Source organism: Phalangium opilio, unplaced genomic scaffold, assembly GCF_054372755.1.
Source record: "Phalangium opilio isolate 3A_F unplaced genomic scaffold, DU_Popi_V2 ptg000009l_1, whole genome shotgun sequence".
NCBI classification, from domain to species: Eukaryota; Metazoa; Arthropoda; class Arachnida; order Opiliones; family Phalangiidae; genus Phalangium; species Phalangium opilio.
Window position 1 is genome coordinate 9,590,298 of NW_028324146.1, and position 13,502 is coordinate 9,603,799.

Below are 13,502 nucleotides of genomic sequence, written 5' to 3' on the forward strand. Positions count from 1 at the left end.
TTCATGTGGTCATTAGTAGAACAGTCGTAACAGACGAGTTTTCAAGAGACGATATCATTGGTTCACTCATGGTGAACTTTACCTGCTAATTCGTTTCTCTCTACATTCAAGACTGATAAGGTTTTAGGAAAAGAACTCTAAGCTTCAGACGTGACTTTGAGGCCGACTGAACGTTATATTAACGTGGCAGTGGGCGATTATTTAATTTCTCTCTCTCTTAGCGCGAAACGCTAGATGGATTTGTCTCTCCCACTCCCAGCTCTTATCTTATAAAAGCAATGAGTTATATAAGAATTCGGTGGCGCAGTCGTAGCGTGCCGGTTTTCCGAACCGTAGCGTTAACGTTGGTACGTTCGTGTCCAATCGGGGATTTGGAAATTCGCGAAATAAAACAATATAAAATTTAGCTACCCTAGGTCCATCTATTCGCGTTTTAGAGCATAATGTATGAATTATGGATAAATTTGAATAAATTAACGCGAAAATGGGCGGGGATAGAGCGGGGTTAAGACTCCCAGAAAGCCGTGACATAGGGTATAATGGGAGAAAAAAGGGGGTAATTTAGGGGGGAAAGACACTAAAAAAGGCGTACATGAGGGGAAAAGGGGGTAAAAGTGGGGGTGAAAGGGGTAAAAGGGGGGGTAGTAAATCTTCGGTATAAATGCATTACTTTTTAGCCTATCAATAGATGGCGCTAAAAAGCTAAAAAAAGTATGTGTCAAATTGGATATTAAAGAAACTTTGGTGAAAATGAATTAATATAATATCTACAATGAGTACTATAAAATCACAAAGGAGTATACAATAATCAGAGAGAATTCATCCCGTCCTGAAGAAAGTGCATGCCAAATTGAGCATTGAAAATAATCGAAATACAGGGCGACGTTATTCAAACAACCTATCATGGCATTTAGAAAATTATCTACAGTAAAGTAGAACATGCTTCGCTTGAGCATGTTTTCAAAAAACAAAACTAGTCATTATTTTCAGGCTGCAATTTTTCACTTCGGTCATGATGTTAGCTTGAATACTCTCGGTTTCCAGTCTAAACCTTTTTACCTCTCCGTGTGACGTAGTCCAGGAGAGGTTCTGTAACGGCCGTGTCTGTCTGTCTGTCCGTTTTTACACCCACGTGACCGTGTTCGCAGTTTGCGTATCGGAGCAAACGTGTTCGCCATTTCCGAACTGCTTTCACAGTCACGGAAATGGCTTCTCTACTTGAGTTCTCACATCACCTGAGTTGAGTTCTTACTGGCTTCTAATCACCACCATCTTCTGGTCTTCGTCCATTCCACTTGGACACCAGTCTGTACATACTGGCTTCTAATCACCACCATATCTTCTGTTCTTTGTCAATCCCACATTTACACCAGTCTGCACTTACACTGGCTTCTAGCACCACCATCCACTGGTCTTCCGTCTATTCCACATAGACACCAATCTGTATCATTGGCTTCTACTCCATTATCATCGTTTCGTTTTAGGATATACGCGGCGATCAGCTAGGGTTACGAGAAACGTCTAGCCTCCCTAAGGTGGGATCGGCCACCAAAGGTTTTCGCAATTGCGCTTTTTCCTTACTATTATAATGGAAACGAATCGTATATATACCCCAAAATTTGAAGAAAAGCGGGCAAGAGGGGTACCCTTCACTTTAAACGTCAATATTAGCAAAGTTTGAGAAGATGATAGGTATAACTTTATTTTAAACGATTTAACTATTATCCATGTTAATTATTGAAGATAAAAATAATTAAAAATAATTATATTTATTTAAATATTAAAGATAAACCTCTCGTGCAAAGAGAGAGATTATCATTGCCTCCTATAGGCCCGTGCATGCGATATATTTCCTTCATTGCCTCCTACATCTATCAAGGCCCGTGCATTGTGATATATTTCATTCACTGCCTCCTATATCTATCAAGGCACGTGCATTGTGATATATTTCATTCATTGCCTCCTATATCAATCAAGGCCCGTGCATTGCGATATATTTTTCAAAACAACAACAAAAATGGGAAGCTCCTCTCAGAAACATAATAATTTCTTTTCTCTGTATATGAAATGAAAATATGGATAATATTGCGCTCGTTTAATGGTATGAATCCTTGCCTGTCTATTAATATTTTGCGTAAGAGTAATACGTTTTTAGCGAAGTCTAGAGAGGATAAACATAAGCGAGATTGTTTCGAAAAAAAAAATACTGCTTCCACTAATGGGTTTTTACTCCTTGTTACTGTTGTATAGAGTAATCATGATAAAAGCTTTAAAATTACGAGAGGACAGACCTTTTTTATCCTCTTGTTTTATTCTTAATAAGAATATAAAACATTTATTTTGTATCAAAAAATATTTTTTGGTGCTAAGATTGCTTTAAAAAAATCCAAACGGTTAGGCATGATGATATTTTTCAAATCTAATGAGATAACGCCCACCTAGTTGAAAATTGCCCTTTTTTATCCGCGGGAGCCATTCTTAATGAGAATTTCGATGCTAGTAGGTTTTCAATTAAACTACCGGTATATTATTGTTGTTGGTATTTGGATATTAAGTCAAATTAAGTGGTTGTAAAGAGCCAGCAGGTTTTTGCCACTTCTTTTTGTGAGTATTTGATTTTTGTATGTAAAATGGAGGAAGATAATGTTGAGAGTAAGGATGAAATGCGGAAGCGCAAAGCGCGGGAAAGGATGAGGGCAAAAAGGTCGACGTTTTCATTGGATACTTAAGGTTATATAATCTTCTCGACACGGAGAGGTAATATTTTGGTTTTCCCAACTTGTATTTTCAAACCTTAGCTTTTCGCAAGGCTCCCTAGATAAAATAACGGCTGGTGCACGCTTCTCTGGTAAGGGGCGGCAGAAGCTTGTATAGAAAAGGGCATCTCATACCTAGATGGCGTTACAAATCATCAATTTTAAGGCGCGAACTTTTGAAGCAGTAGAAACTTAGCGGGTAACGGACAGCTCAAAGGTGATAATATTCAATAACTTTATATATTTTTTGAGGTTTAAAAAAAAAATATTTGTAATTTTTTAACCCATGAGACCATTTAATGCTTTCAGTTTTAACACATGAGATAATTTTATGCTTTTAGTTTTAACACATGGGATAATTTTATACATTTTAACACGAGAACATTTTATACATTTTAACGTATGAGATCATTTTATACATTTTAACGCATGAGATCATTTTATACATTTTAACGCATGAGATCATTTTATACATTTTAACGCATGAGATCATTTTATACATTTTAACGCATGAGATCATTTTATACATTTTAACGCATGAGATCATTTTATACATTTTAACACATGAGATCATTTTATACATTTTAACACATGAGGTCATTTAACATGTACAAATAAATTTATGACTTAGGTCAGTTGCCTTAAATCAATTTAAAGCATAGAAAGTTGTTGTTTAAAAGACTGAAACAATCCAAGCTCGCGACGTTTACAAATGGGTGCCATTTTGTTTGCCTATACTTGAATTATAGAATATTACTCCGCACTAGAATTTGCTTACACTTAATATATGAAAAGGGTTGATCATGAAAGGGTTTAGAAATTTCCTTCCGTTTCAGCATTCAATTCAGTGCAGCCTTTCGGTTAGGTTCTCCGTGAAATATATTGAAAAACAAACCTATAGACCATTCCATTAAATACTTGCCGAGAAACCAACGCAGAAGGTAAGGGCCACCATGTTAGGCTAGTTCCCTCGCTCCAAGAGGCAACGCCAGATGGAGCTCGCGTTCGCTACACGCGGGAGGCTAGTCGACTCACACTGCCGCGTGCGGTACTTCTTAACGCGAGAAAACTAGCCTAATATGGCGGCCCGGTCCTTTTGCTGTTTACTTTTACTATGGAATTACAGGAATGGTCTATTCTTACAAAACTGCCAGACTTTCGCTCTACAGTCTCTAGTTTCGCAAACTGTCTGGCAACATCTTATAGGCTTGTAAAATAAACCTAGACTTATAACACAGACTTATGACCGGACAACTCACAGACTTCTAAAATAGAGCGAGACTTATAACATAAACTTATAGAATAGACAGATATGACATATTATAGACATAACATAAACTTATAGCATAGACATATTATAGACATAACATAAACTTATAGAATAGACATATTATAGACATAACATAAACTTATAGAATAGACATATTATAGACAAAACATAAACTTATAGAATAGACATATTATAGACATAACATAGTCTTATAGAATAGACAGACATGACATATTATAGACATAACATAAACTTATAGCATAGACATATTATAGACATAACATAAACTTATAGAATAGACATATTATAGACATAACATAAACTTATAGAATAGACATATTATAGACATAACATAAACTTATAGAATAGACATATTATAGACATAACATAAACTTATAGAATAGACATATTATAGACATAACATAAACTTATAGAATAGACATATTATAGACATAACATAAACTTATAGAATAGACATATTATAGACATAACATAAACTTATAGAATAGACATATTATAGACATAACATAAACTTATAGAATAGACATATTATAGACATAGACTTATAAAATGTTCGTATTATAGACCTAGACTTATAACATAGACTTATAAAATGGACGTATTATAGACCTAGACTTATAACATAGACTTATAAAATGGACGTATTATAGACATAGACTTAGCCCAGACTTGGACTTATAATTGAGACGAACCTTACACTTATCAAATTACACTTATAATTTAGCATTATCCTTATAACATAATTTTATATTTAAAGTATAGGGAGCTAACAGTTCTGGCACTGAAACGTCACACCCTTCTATTTCTTACTGGAGTTTCATCCCCTCTAAGTTCTAACGGTTGGCAACAGTATTCTACGCGCAAAAATACCAGCCAGAGTGGGGGCTGCGTGACGTCAGACTATCTCTTCCCCCTAGCCATTTTTTAGCTCCCTATAGTCTTAAACTTATAGCATATACTTATGTACGGACATCTTGCGCTAACAACATCTTACCATGGATCAAGAATGCGCGTGAGGAAATTTGTTTTCACGCTATAGGATAGGCAGCTCCCTTTCTCGAACGACAGCTTATTCTGTTTCAAATACGCGTGAAATTGCCTACAGCCTACTACACGTATTTGAACTAAGGCCTAGAGGTCAGTGCACTCGAGCTAAAAAAACTCGCGGATATTTTAAATCCTGAAGTTTTTCTTGTCTTGACAGCACGTACAAAGCTAGGTTACATAGAGACTTAGCTTTGCGCGTGCTGACAACCGATGTTGTAACAGAGTATATACAGAATATGCTGTCGTCCGAGATAAGGAGTTGCCTATCCTGAAAACAAATTTCCTCACGCGCATTCTTTATCCATGATCACACAATCCTCCACCTTTTCACTCTGCCTTTGAAACACTTTAACTTATAATCTGATAGTGATAGACTGACTTATAATACAGATTTATGCATTCTTATCTTAAAATCTAGTGTACCATACTATCTAAACTTGGGAGTTTTGACTGGTTTGCTTCTTTTATGGTTCAAAGCTTAATAGAGAGCTCCCGCCATGTTTTAACTTCAATTTCTTAAGATTTTGATTTGGATCATTATTATTGTTATTAGATATTAATAGCGAATTCCACTTACTGCTCTCGGAGCGCTCCCATGGAGCAATAAATATAGGAGACCCTGATTTAGCAAAAACAGTCTTTAACGAAGCCGAGAACTACTTCTCCCATTTATATGGCTCCATGGGAGCGCTCCGCGAGCAGTCAGTGGAAATCGCTATAACACTAAAAAATAAATAATATGACGGGCTTTAGATGTTTACATTAAATATGAAATTTAGTTAGTTTAGACAGTTAATTTTCAGATTGTAATTCCTCGAAACATCTCATTAAATAGATGGAACTTATTTGAGAATTTAATTCACTTGCAGATTGGAATAAGGATGATTTTTAAATGTCCTTCAATTCAATGCTCATTTAAGTCAAATGCTTATGGATCGTTTTTCAGGCATTGTTCATTGCACAAACATCTTCCCAATATGAAATTTCGTTGTAGTTTTAAAAAATGTCGAAAAGTTTTTTCAAATTTTGGATCTTTCAAAAGTCATGCCTTTAGACTACATAAAGAACTTTTAAACACGTTTGATAATGAATTTTCAGTATCAAATGAAAAAGTTTTAGACATCTTTGCGTGCAAAGTAATTGATTGCGATTATCAATGTAATAACTTAAAATCATTTTATTTCCATTGTAAAGAACATTTTAAAACTGAACCGGCAATGCCCGTTTAAGGAATGTGTAGCACGAAAATACAAATCTTTGTCGTCATTAAGTTGCCATTTTAGTCGAAATCATAAATCAAGTTATAAGCTTCAATCTAGACCAGTAAATTCGCTTAATGTCGATTTTGATGAGGAAGGACCTTCTGGTTTTAGAGTTGTAAATACTAACGCGGTTTATCGTACGCAACCAAATATGGATGACCAAACACTGATTTCAGAACCAATTTCCCTGGTAAATGAGATTAAATTTTTTCAAACAATCTAGGCATCTTTTATTTAAAATTACAAGCTAAAAAATTTTTGCCAAGTTCAACTGTGCAATTTATAGCCGAGGAAATATCTAATCTGAAATATTTAGAGAAACATTTCATGACTAACAAAATAGCCCTTGAGTTAAAAAACAGCGGGATTAGTAACGAAATAATACAAAAGGTTCTCGGAATATGTTCCGAAGAAACTGCATTTGATAAAGCAAATGAAAATTTTAAATCAGTTCATAAAAGGCACAAGTTTTACAAAACGAATCTATGTTATATTCATACTGTTGCCATATTGATTGGATATCATAAAGGAAAAAAAACAATTTTATCACTATGTACCCGTAAAAGATACTTTAGTTGCTCTCCTTTCAAATACGGAAGTAAAAAAGTTATTAATTTTCCCAAAACCAACATACGTGAATGGACAAAATCAACTACTGGAGGATGTTAGTAACGGAAAAATATTTCAAAAAAATAATATTATTACTGAAGGGAATGAAAACGTTATACATCTACTCATATTCCAAGACGCTTTTGAAACTGTGAACCCACTGGGTTCTGCTAAAAATATACACAAAATTATTGGTGTTTATTATACAATATTAAACATTCCTAAAGAATATAGATCAACAGTTGATCATATACAGTTAATGATTCTTTGCAAAAGTTCAAATTTTAAACATTTCGGGAGTAATAAATGCTTGGAGAAACTGGTAACTGATCTTAAAGTTTTAGAAACCGAAGGATTAATGACAAATGGCCAAAACCACAAAGTGTTTGTAACAAGTATTGTTGGTGATAACCTCGGCAACCACGAAATTGGAGGATTTAATATGAGTTTCTCAAAAGGTTACATTTGTCGGTTTTGTCACATAAAAGCATCTGAGCTAAACGAGAACAAAGTATCTCCAAAGAGAACGATAAAGAGCTACAGTAAAAATGTTAATGCCCTCTGATTAAACTCTGACATGAAAAGTGACCAGGGTGTCCGTGTAGACTCTGTTTTTAACAAGTTAAACAATTTTCACGTTTGCACACCGGCTTTAGCGCCTTGCTTAGCACATGATTTGTTTGAAGGCGTAGTGGCGTACGATCTCCACCGTTTTTTAGTATATTTCATAGGAGAGAAAAAATGGTTCTCGTGGAATTATTACAATTGGGCATTAAATCAGTTTCAATATCAAGGAAATGACGTTTGCAATAAGCCATGTAGTGGTAGTGCTAGTGGGATTAAATTATGTGGAGATGCTTCCCAAATATGGTGCCTACTAAGGCTATTATCTTTAGTCTTTAGAGAGAAAATTAGGGACTATAATGATCCAGTATGGCAGCTTTATTTAAATTTAAAAAAAATGTAGAGATCGTGACGGCGCCAAAGATATCAAAGTACGAAGTTGCTTCTTTGGCACATATGCTTTTGCAGTATAATGAAGGTCTTTTGAATGCATTTCCGAATTATCAATTAAAAGCCAAGCATCATTACCTGATTAGGCATTACCCAGAACTAATTTTACACTTTGGCCCATTGATTCGGGTATGGACACTACGTTTTGAAAGCAAGCATTCAATATATTAAAAATTTGCTGAAAACACGAAAAACTTTATAAATATAACCAAAACATTATCCGAAAAACATCAACTTCAGCAAGCGTATTTTTTATCTGGTTCTCCCTTCACACCCGTTATGAAACGTCATATTCCTACGATTTTTCGTTAAGAGATATTTTCACTGGATCTTATGGAAAAAATCAAAATTTTAGAGTTAACAAGCCAGAACGCTGTTTGCTCAACAAAGCTAGAGTACAAAGGCACTCTTTACGAGCGCGGAAAATTTGTGGTTTTGGAGTCATTTGAAGATGACTTACTGTTTGGACGTATCGAAATTCTGATTATTCATAAAAATGAATCTGATGAAGTTTACATTTGTGTTTCTCTATTTAGGCCGTGAGCTAGGTGCAGTCTACGGTACCAATAGGTGGTACCAGACGAAACTTTAAGGGCTGATAAATGAGGCTTAGGGACGGCTGATAACACTTGATGGACGTCTCAAATCCGTAGCATTTAAAAATGGCGGCCATTTAAAGATGGCGGCCACGTGAGAACACAAAACGGCTTGTATCTCTTGTTCTAATCATCGTAGGCGCTCGTTCTATACATCAAATTAAAGCTCAAAATGCGCTTGACATTTCATCTTAGCACAAAAAATATGCTTCACTGAACCGTTTAGTTGCTGCGGTTGATTTTAGTTAAAATCAACCGATTCTAAATCATGCATTCCCAATATTTCAGAAAAAATAGCCATAACCTAAACATTTGTATATTTTCCATGTAAAGACTGAACTCTTGCCTTTTTATTTAAGCCGTTATTCAAAACACGTACAATATATTTTCAGCACAAGTGATTACAATAATATTGTTTTATTTTTTAATTTTTCAATTATCGTCTTCGCTGTCAGTATCAATTGTATCTAAAGGCGAAGTATACTGGGTTGGGTCAGCAAAATTTGAACAGTTCTGAATCTTGCAAGCGTCTGTACATTTCAGTCCATTTGACAAACATTGACATCTCCTTCCTTCGCACGACTTGGAACAATTGCATGCAATGAATTCGAGAATTGCTTCAGGAGCGGGAGACCCTGTTATCCATTTTATAGACAAATGCCCATCGTTTTCAATTTTCCAACCATTGCCATCAGGAGAAGGAATATCAGGGCACTTAGCCAGCGAACGTCTCCATATGCCTGTTTGATAATTTGCTCGCAGAGTATGTAGGTAAAGTGCGTCCGCGCAAGGAGGCAATTGCCCAGACTCCACTGTTCCTTTCTTGGCCCGCCAAAGCTGATATCGAAGAACGTTGACTAAAGTGACATTGGTAGTTGCATTGTACAGTCGACAAGTGAAATCTTGTAAAATGTTAAACAATTCACTTTCCAAATGAAATTGGTCCCCCAATGAAGCAAATGCCACTTGATACTTAAGATTTTGGCGAAGTATTTTAAGTCCTTTAATTTTTCCTTGCCCTGAAAAAGCGCTTACTGTGTCACATCCGGTGAATGCATGAAGTCCAAGCATTGCTTTGCACAAGTCTGGTCCAAATTTGGAAGCTATTTTTGTTACGTTAACCAAACGAGTTCTTGTTTTGGTTCCACATTTTAGTTTTATTTCAGCAGGTATTTCGAAAGAAAAGGCTAAACCCAAAACCAAGACGTCGGTATCTTCTGTCACAATGATGATAGACTTGAATCCATGCTTAGCAGCGTTACTGGCATGCAGGATCATTCTCGTTTCAGCCTCTTCATGAGAACACTTGAGTTCATTAACTTCGGCGCTAGACTCTCCAGATATTGAAAGACATTTTTGGTTGTATTCCACATACAAACTATTTTCACCTATTATATTTAGTTTCGTGCACCAATCTTCTGCTAAGAACGTCACCAAGTTTTCTTTACTGGAAGAACTTTGCAGGAGACGTCTCCAGTTTTTAATTTTGTGCCCAGCAACGATTCTAGAGAAAGTAATTCCGGAATCAGATCCTCTTTTAATCCTTTCGGCATTTTTAATGGAAACTTCCTTATAGACGTCCAACACAATGTCGATTCTTCTGCTCCCTGAGCCAATTTGAAGTACAAGCGTTAGGAGATGATGAGATAACTCGCCAAATGTATAATTGTCCCCTTTCAACTTTTGTATTTGAGCCATTCCGTCGATAATAGTGCATGTAACTGATGGATGAAATAAACTATCCTGAGGATACGATCCTAGGCCTACCTCGAGATGCCTTGCAAGAGAAGACTTGTTGGTTTTCTTCATGCTTCCGTCATTATTTGCCAGGGACCATGGCAATGGTCCTAATGGATGTTCAAACACAGTCTCCATGTTGAGCTTTCTTGTGGAAGCTATTAGTATCATACGACCAAATAAATGATGTTCTGCCTTCAGAATTGTATCTTTGTTGACACTTTTTGTCTTATTTTTCGTTTGTATTGAACTGAATGTTTTAAGATTCAATTTTGTTAGTCGATCATAAAAAAAAGCTCCTTGGCTTAGCCTTGAATCAATGAACGTTTTATACGCGGCTTCACCCTTTTCTTCTGCCCGTAGAAGATCATTGGCTACGTCCTCTGTTGCTGTTACACTTGTTGAAATGCTTATCAGTTCACCATCGTTCTCATCAAAAGGATTTATCCAGTTTTCTTCAAGTAGATCAACAACCGACTGTACGTTTTCTTCGTCTTTTCTCATACGAATCTGACTAAAATCTTGGTGAGTGTTTGTTCCTTGATTTCGATCGACAAGGTTTCGAAGTTGTTTCAGTGACGTATTTCGGTATTCAGCAGTCAAATAGTATTTGGAAACAGTAGCTGGTTTCAGGCTAAAACCCTTCGTCCCACCTGCCGTTTGAGTGTCCCTATTCACTGTCTCTTCGAGTGTTTGATCGACTGGTATTCGCGCAAAAGCGTTGGTTGTACTCCTCTGAACCGAAAAGCCTCCCGCTAAAAGGTGCTGATAACTATCTGGGTGAGTCAGCGGTAGTCTGCTCATCTGCGAGTGGTAGACCGATAAGTATCTAGCGTAATTCTGTTTGTCGTAAGCAAAGCACAATGGTATTAGTGATCTTATGGCTTGTAGGTGGAGTATCCAGTTTCCTTCTCTTGACGCCCGGATCAACGCTAAAATGTTTTCAGCCATATTGATGTATGACATCCAGAAAGAAGCTAGAGGGCTCGACTCATTTCGTAAATAATTTTGATGATGATCTACTAACGCTGTTATTTCTTCGAAAGCGCTACTATTCATCACGTCAATTGTAAATTGGTAATTTGGATTTAAGGATAAGTCTTTCATGTTTATGAACAACTCCTCTAATGTTGGTAGTTTTTCTGGATGATGTTGGCCAATCCACTTTTCAAATGCTTTCCAGTACAGACGAGAAAGGCCTTCATATACAGTTTTAAGTAGTCTCACTCCTCGATTGTAATGGCGACCATCCAGGACCGCATCAATAGAACCCTCTGCAATAATGCCAGATTCGACGGCTATATCGCGAAGACCAGCTTCTCTGAATCTCTTTCCAACAACAGACAGGTCATTACATATTGTATGAAATGCTCCCATTCGCAAAATTATAGGTTTATAATAATCAGGATCATTCCAAACTATTTCCGCCGCTTTGGCATATAGCGCTTGATCAAATACTAAAACGATTTCAGAGAGGCAAAGAGTCTTCATGATCTTCATTGCCTGACGGTGTACTTCATGTACTGTAGACATATGCGTGGCTGGTGCATTTATTGTTGGTAGATATCCGATTGTATCAGGCTTTACTATTTCATTTTCATTCTTGTTTGTCAGGATGTTGAATCCAGTCCTCGAACTCACAAGTTGGGTATCGTCTTTCATCAAACGCGTTAAAATCCACGTTAAATTTTTGAGTTTGGTCAACCTAATTTCATTGGTATCAGGTGTTAAAGGCTCTATTGGTGTAATAGCAGGAGGACTTTTCCTGATTCCAGATACATATTGTGGTAGTGTAATCGTAGTTAGTGGAATGGATCTTTGCTTGCCCTTTTCTGTCATTTGGTACTGCGGTGGATTAAAGGCACTTAGAACTTGAGGTTGGATAATAATACCGTTCACTCTGTGTGATGTTCCTGAGCCGCTCAAAGTTTCTTCTAATCGATCAATATTATCGAAGGCTAAAACAGTTGGAACTTGACAGTAAGTATTTTGTGGAAGTGGCAAATTTTCTTCAGAATTGTTCAACTTTTGCAAGCATAGAGCAGTGTCAATTTCTTCAAGTTTACTGTAGGATATTCCATGACCCAAACGGTTTATAAATTTGATCGCTTCTACGTTTCCGGTGAGTGTTTTTATTGCCCATGGAAGCAACACATGTTTTGAAGTTATGACTTGACCTCCTGATGCGCCGTATATTAAATCTTGACTGATCGACCAGACCAGCCTCTGAACCCGTGCCGAATCAGCATACCGAGGCATTTCACCACTAATTATTACATTCAAGAGTTTTTTTAAAGTATCCGGTATGGAGATGAAATTTTCGTCGAGCTGCTCCGGGTTTGGTGGCCACGTCTGATCAACTTTTGATTTATTTATTTCTCTTCGTACAGTCGCCGCAATTAAAAACTTTCTCTCTCGCGACGTCTTGTTTCAATCATAAGCCGCAAATTATTGATCTGATACAATGGGTATAAAAAAACGTATCTTATTTTGTTGTTTCAATAAATTTTTTACTAAGCGTTTTTTTTGCACTCTCCACTTTCCATTTCCAACTGCTAAATAGGGGGTTTTGAATGATTGGGATGATTTTAAAGAGAAGGTGAACAGCTGAGCATAGCTCGTCCGAATTACCGAATGACATTCCAGTAAAGGGAGAGTGATGTTAATTGCAATTTTCTGAATACACGTCCCCACGGAATCAATGCCTTGAGCCATATTCTTATGGATAGAGATACCCTTTAATGTTGCACAAAGATATAATCAACAATTGTGGAATGAAACTTAAAATCTTCCTCCGGTGAAGATATGGCCACGGGTGCGACATTCTGTTCCACTATGGTTCGCAAATGCCAGGGGGTGGAGAAAGATTTCTATCTAGATTAGTGGGCGATTCTTGATGTCAGATTCAACATAAGTCTGCACGAACGTTTGGTTGAAAACGGCGCATTTCGGAGAGAACCATCTAGAATTTCAATGGCCAACCAATTCCCTCAATATGTCACCCATTGAAAACCGCTTGATGGAGGAAATAAAGGTTCACTGAAAAGGAGAATACCCACACTCAAATTATAGCATGGGTCACAAAGTGGTGCCTACATTTGAGAAAGTGGTTGTGTTCATTGTCTTCAACTAATTGGGATTCGCCATAATCAAGATGACGAACCTTTCTCAAGAAACCCTTTATTTACAA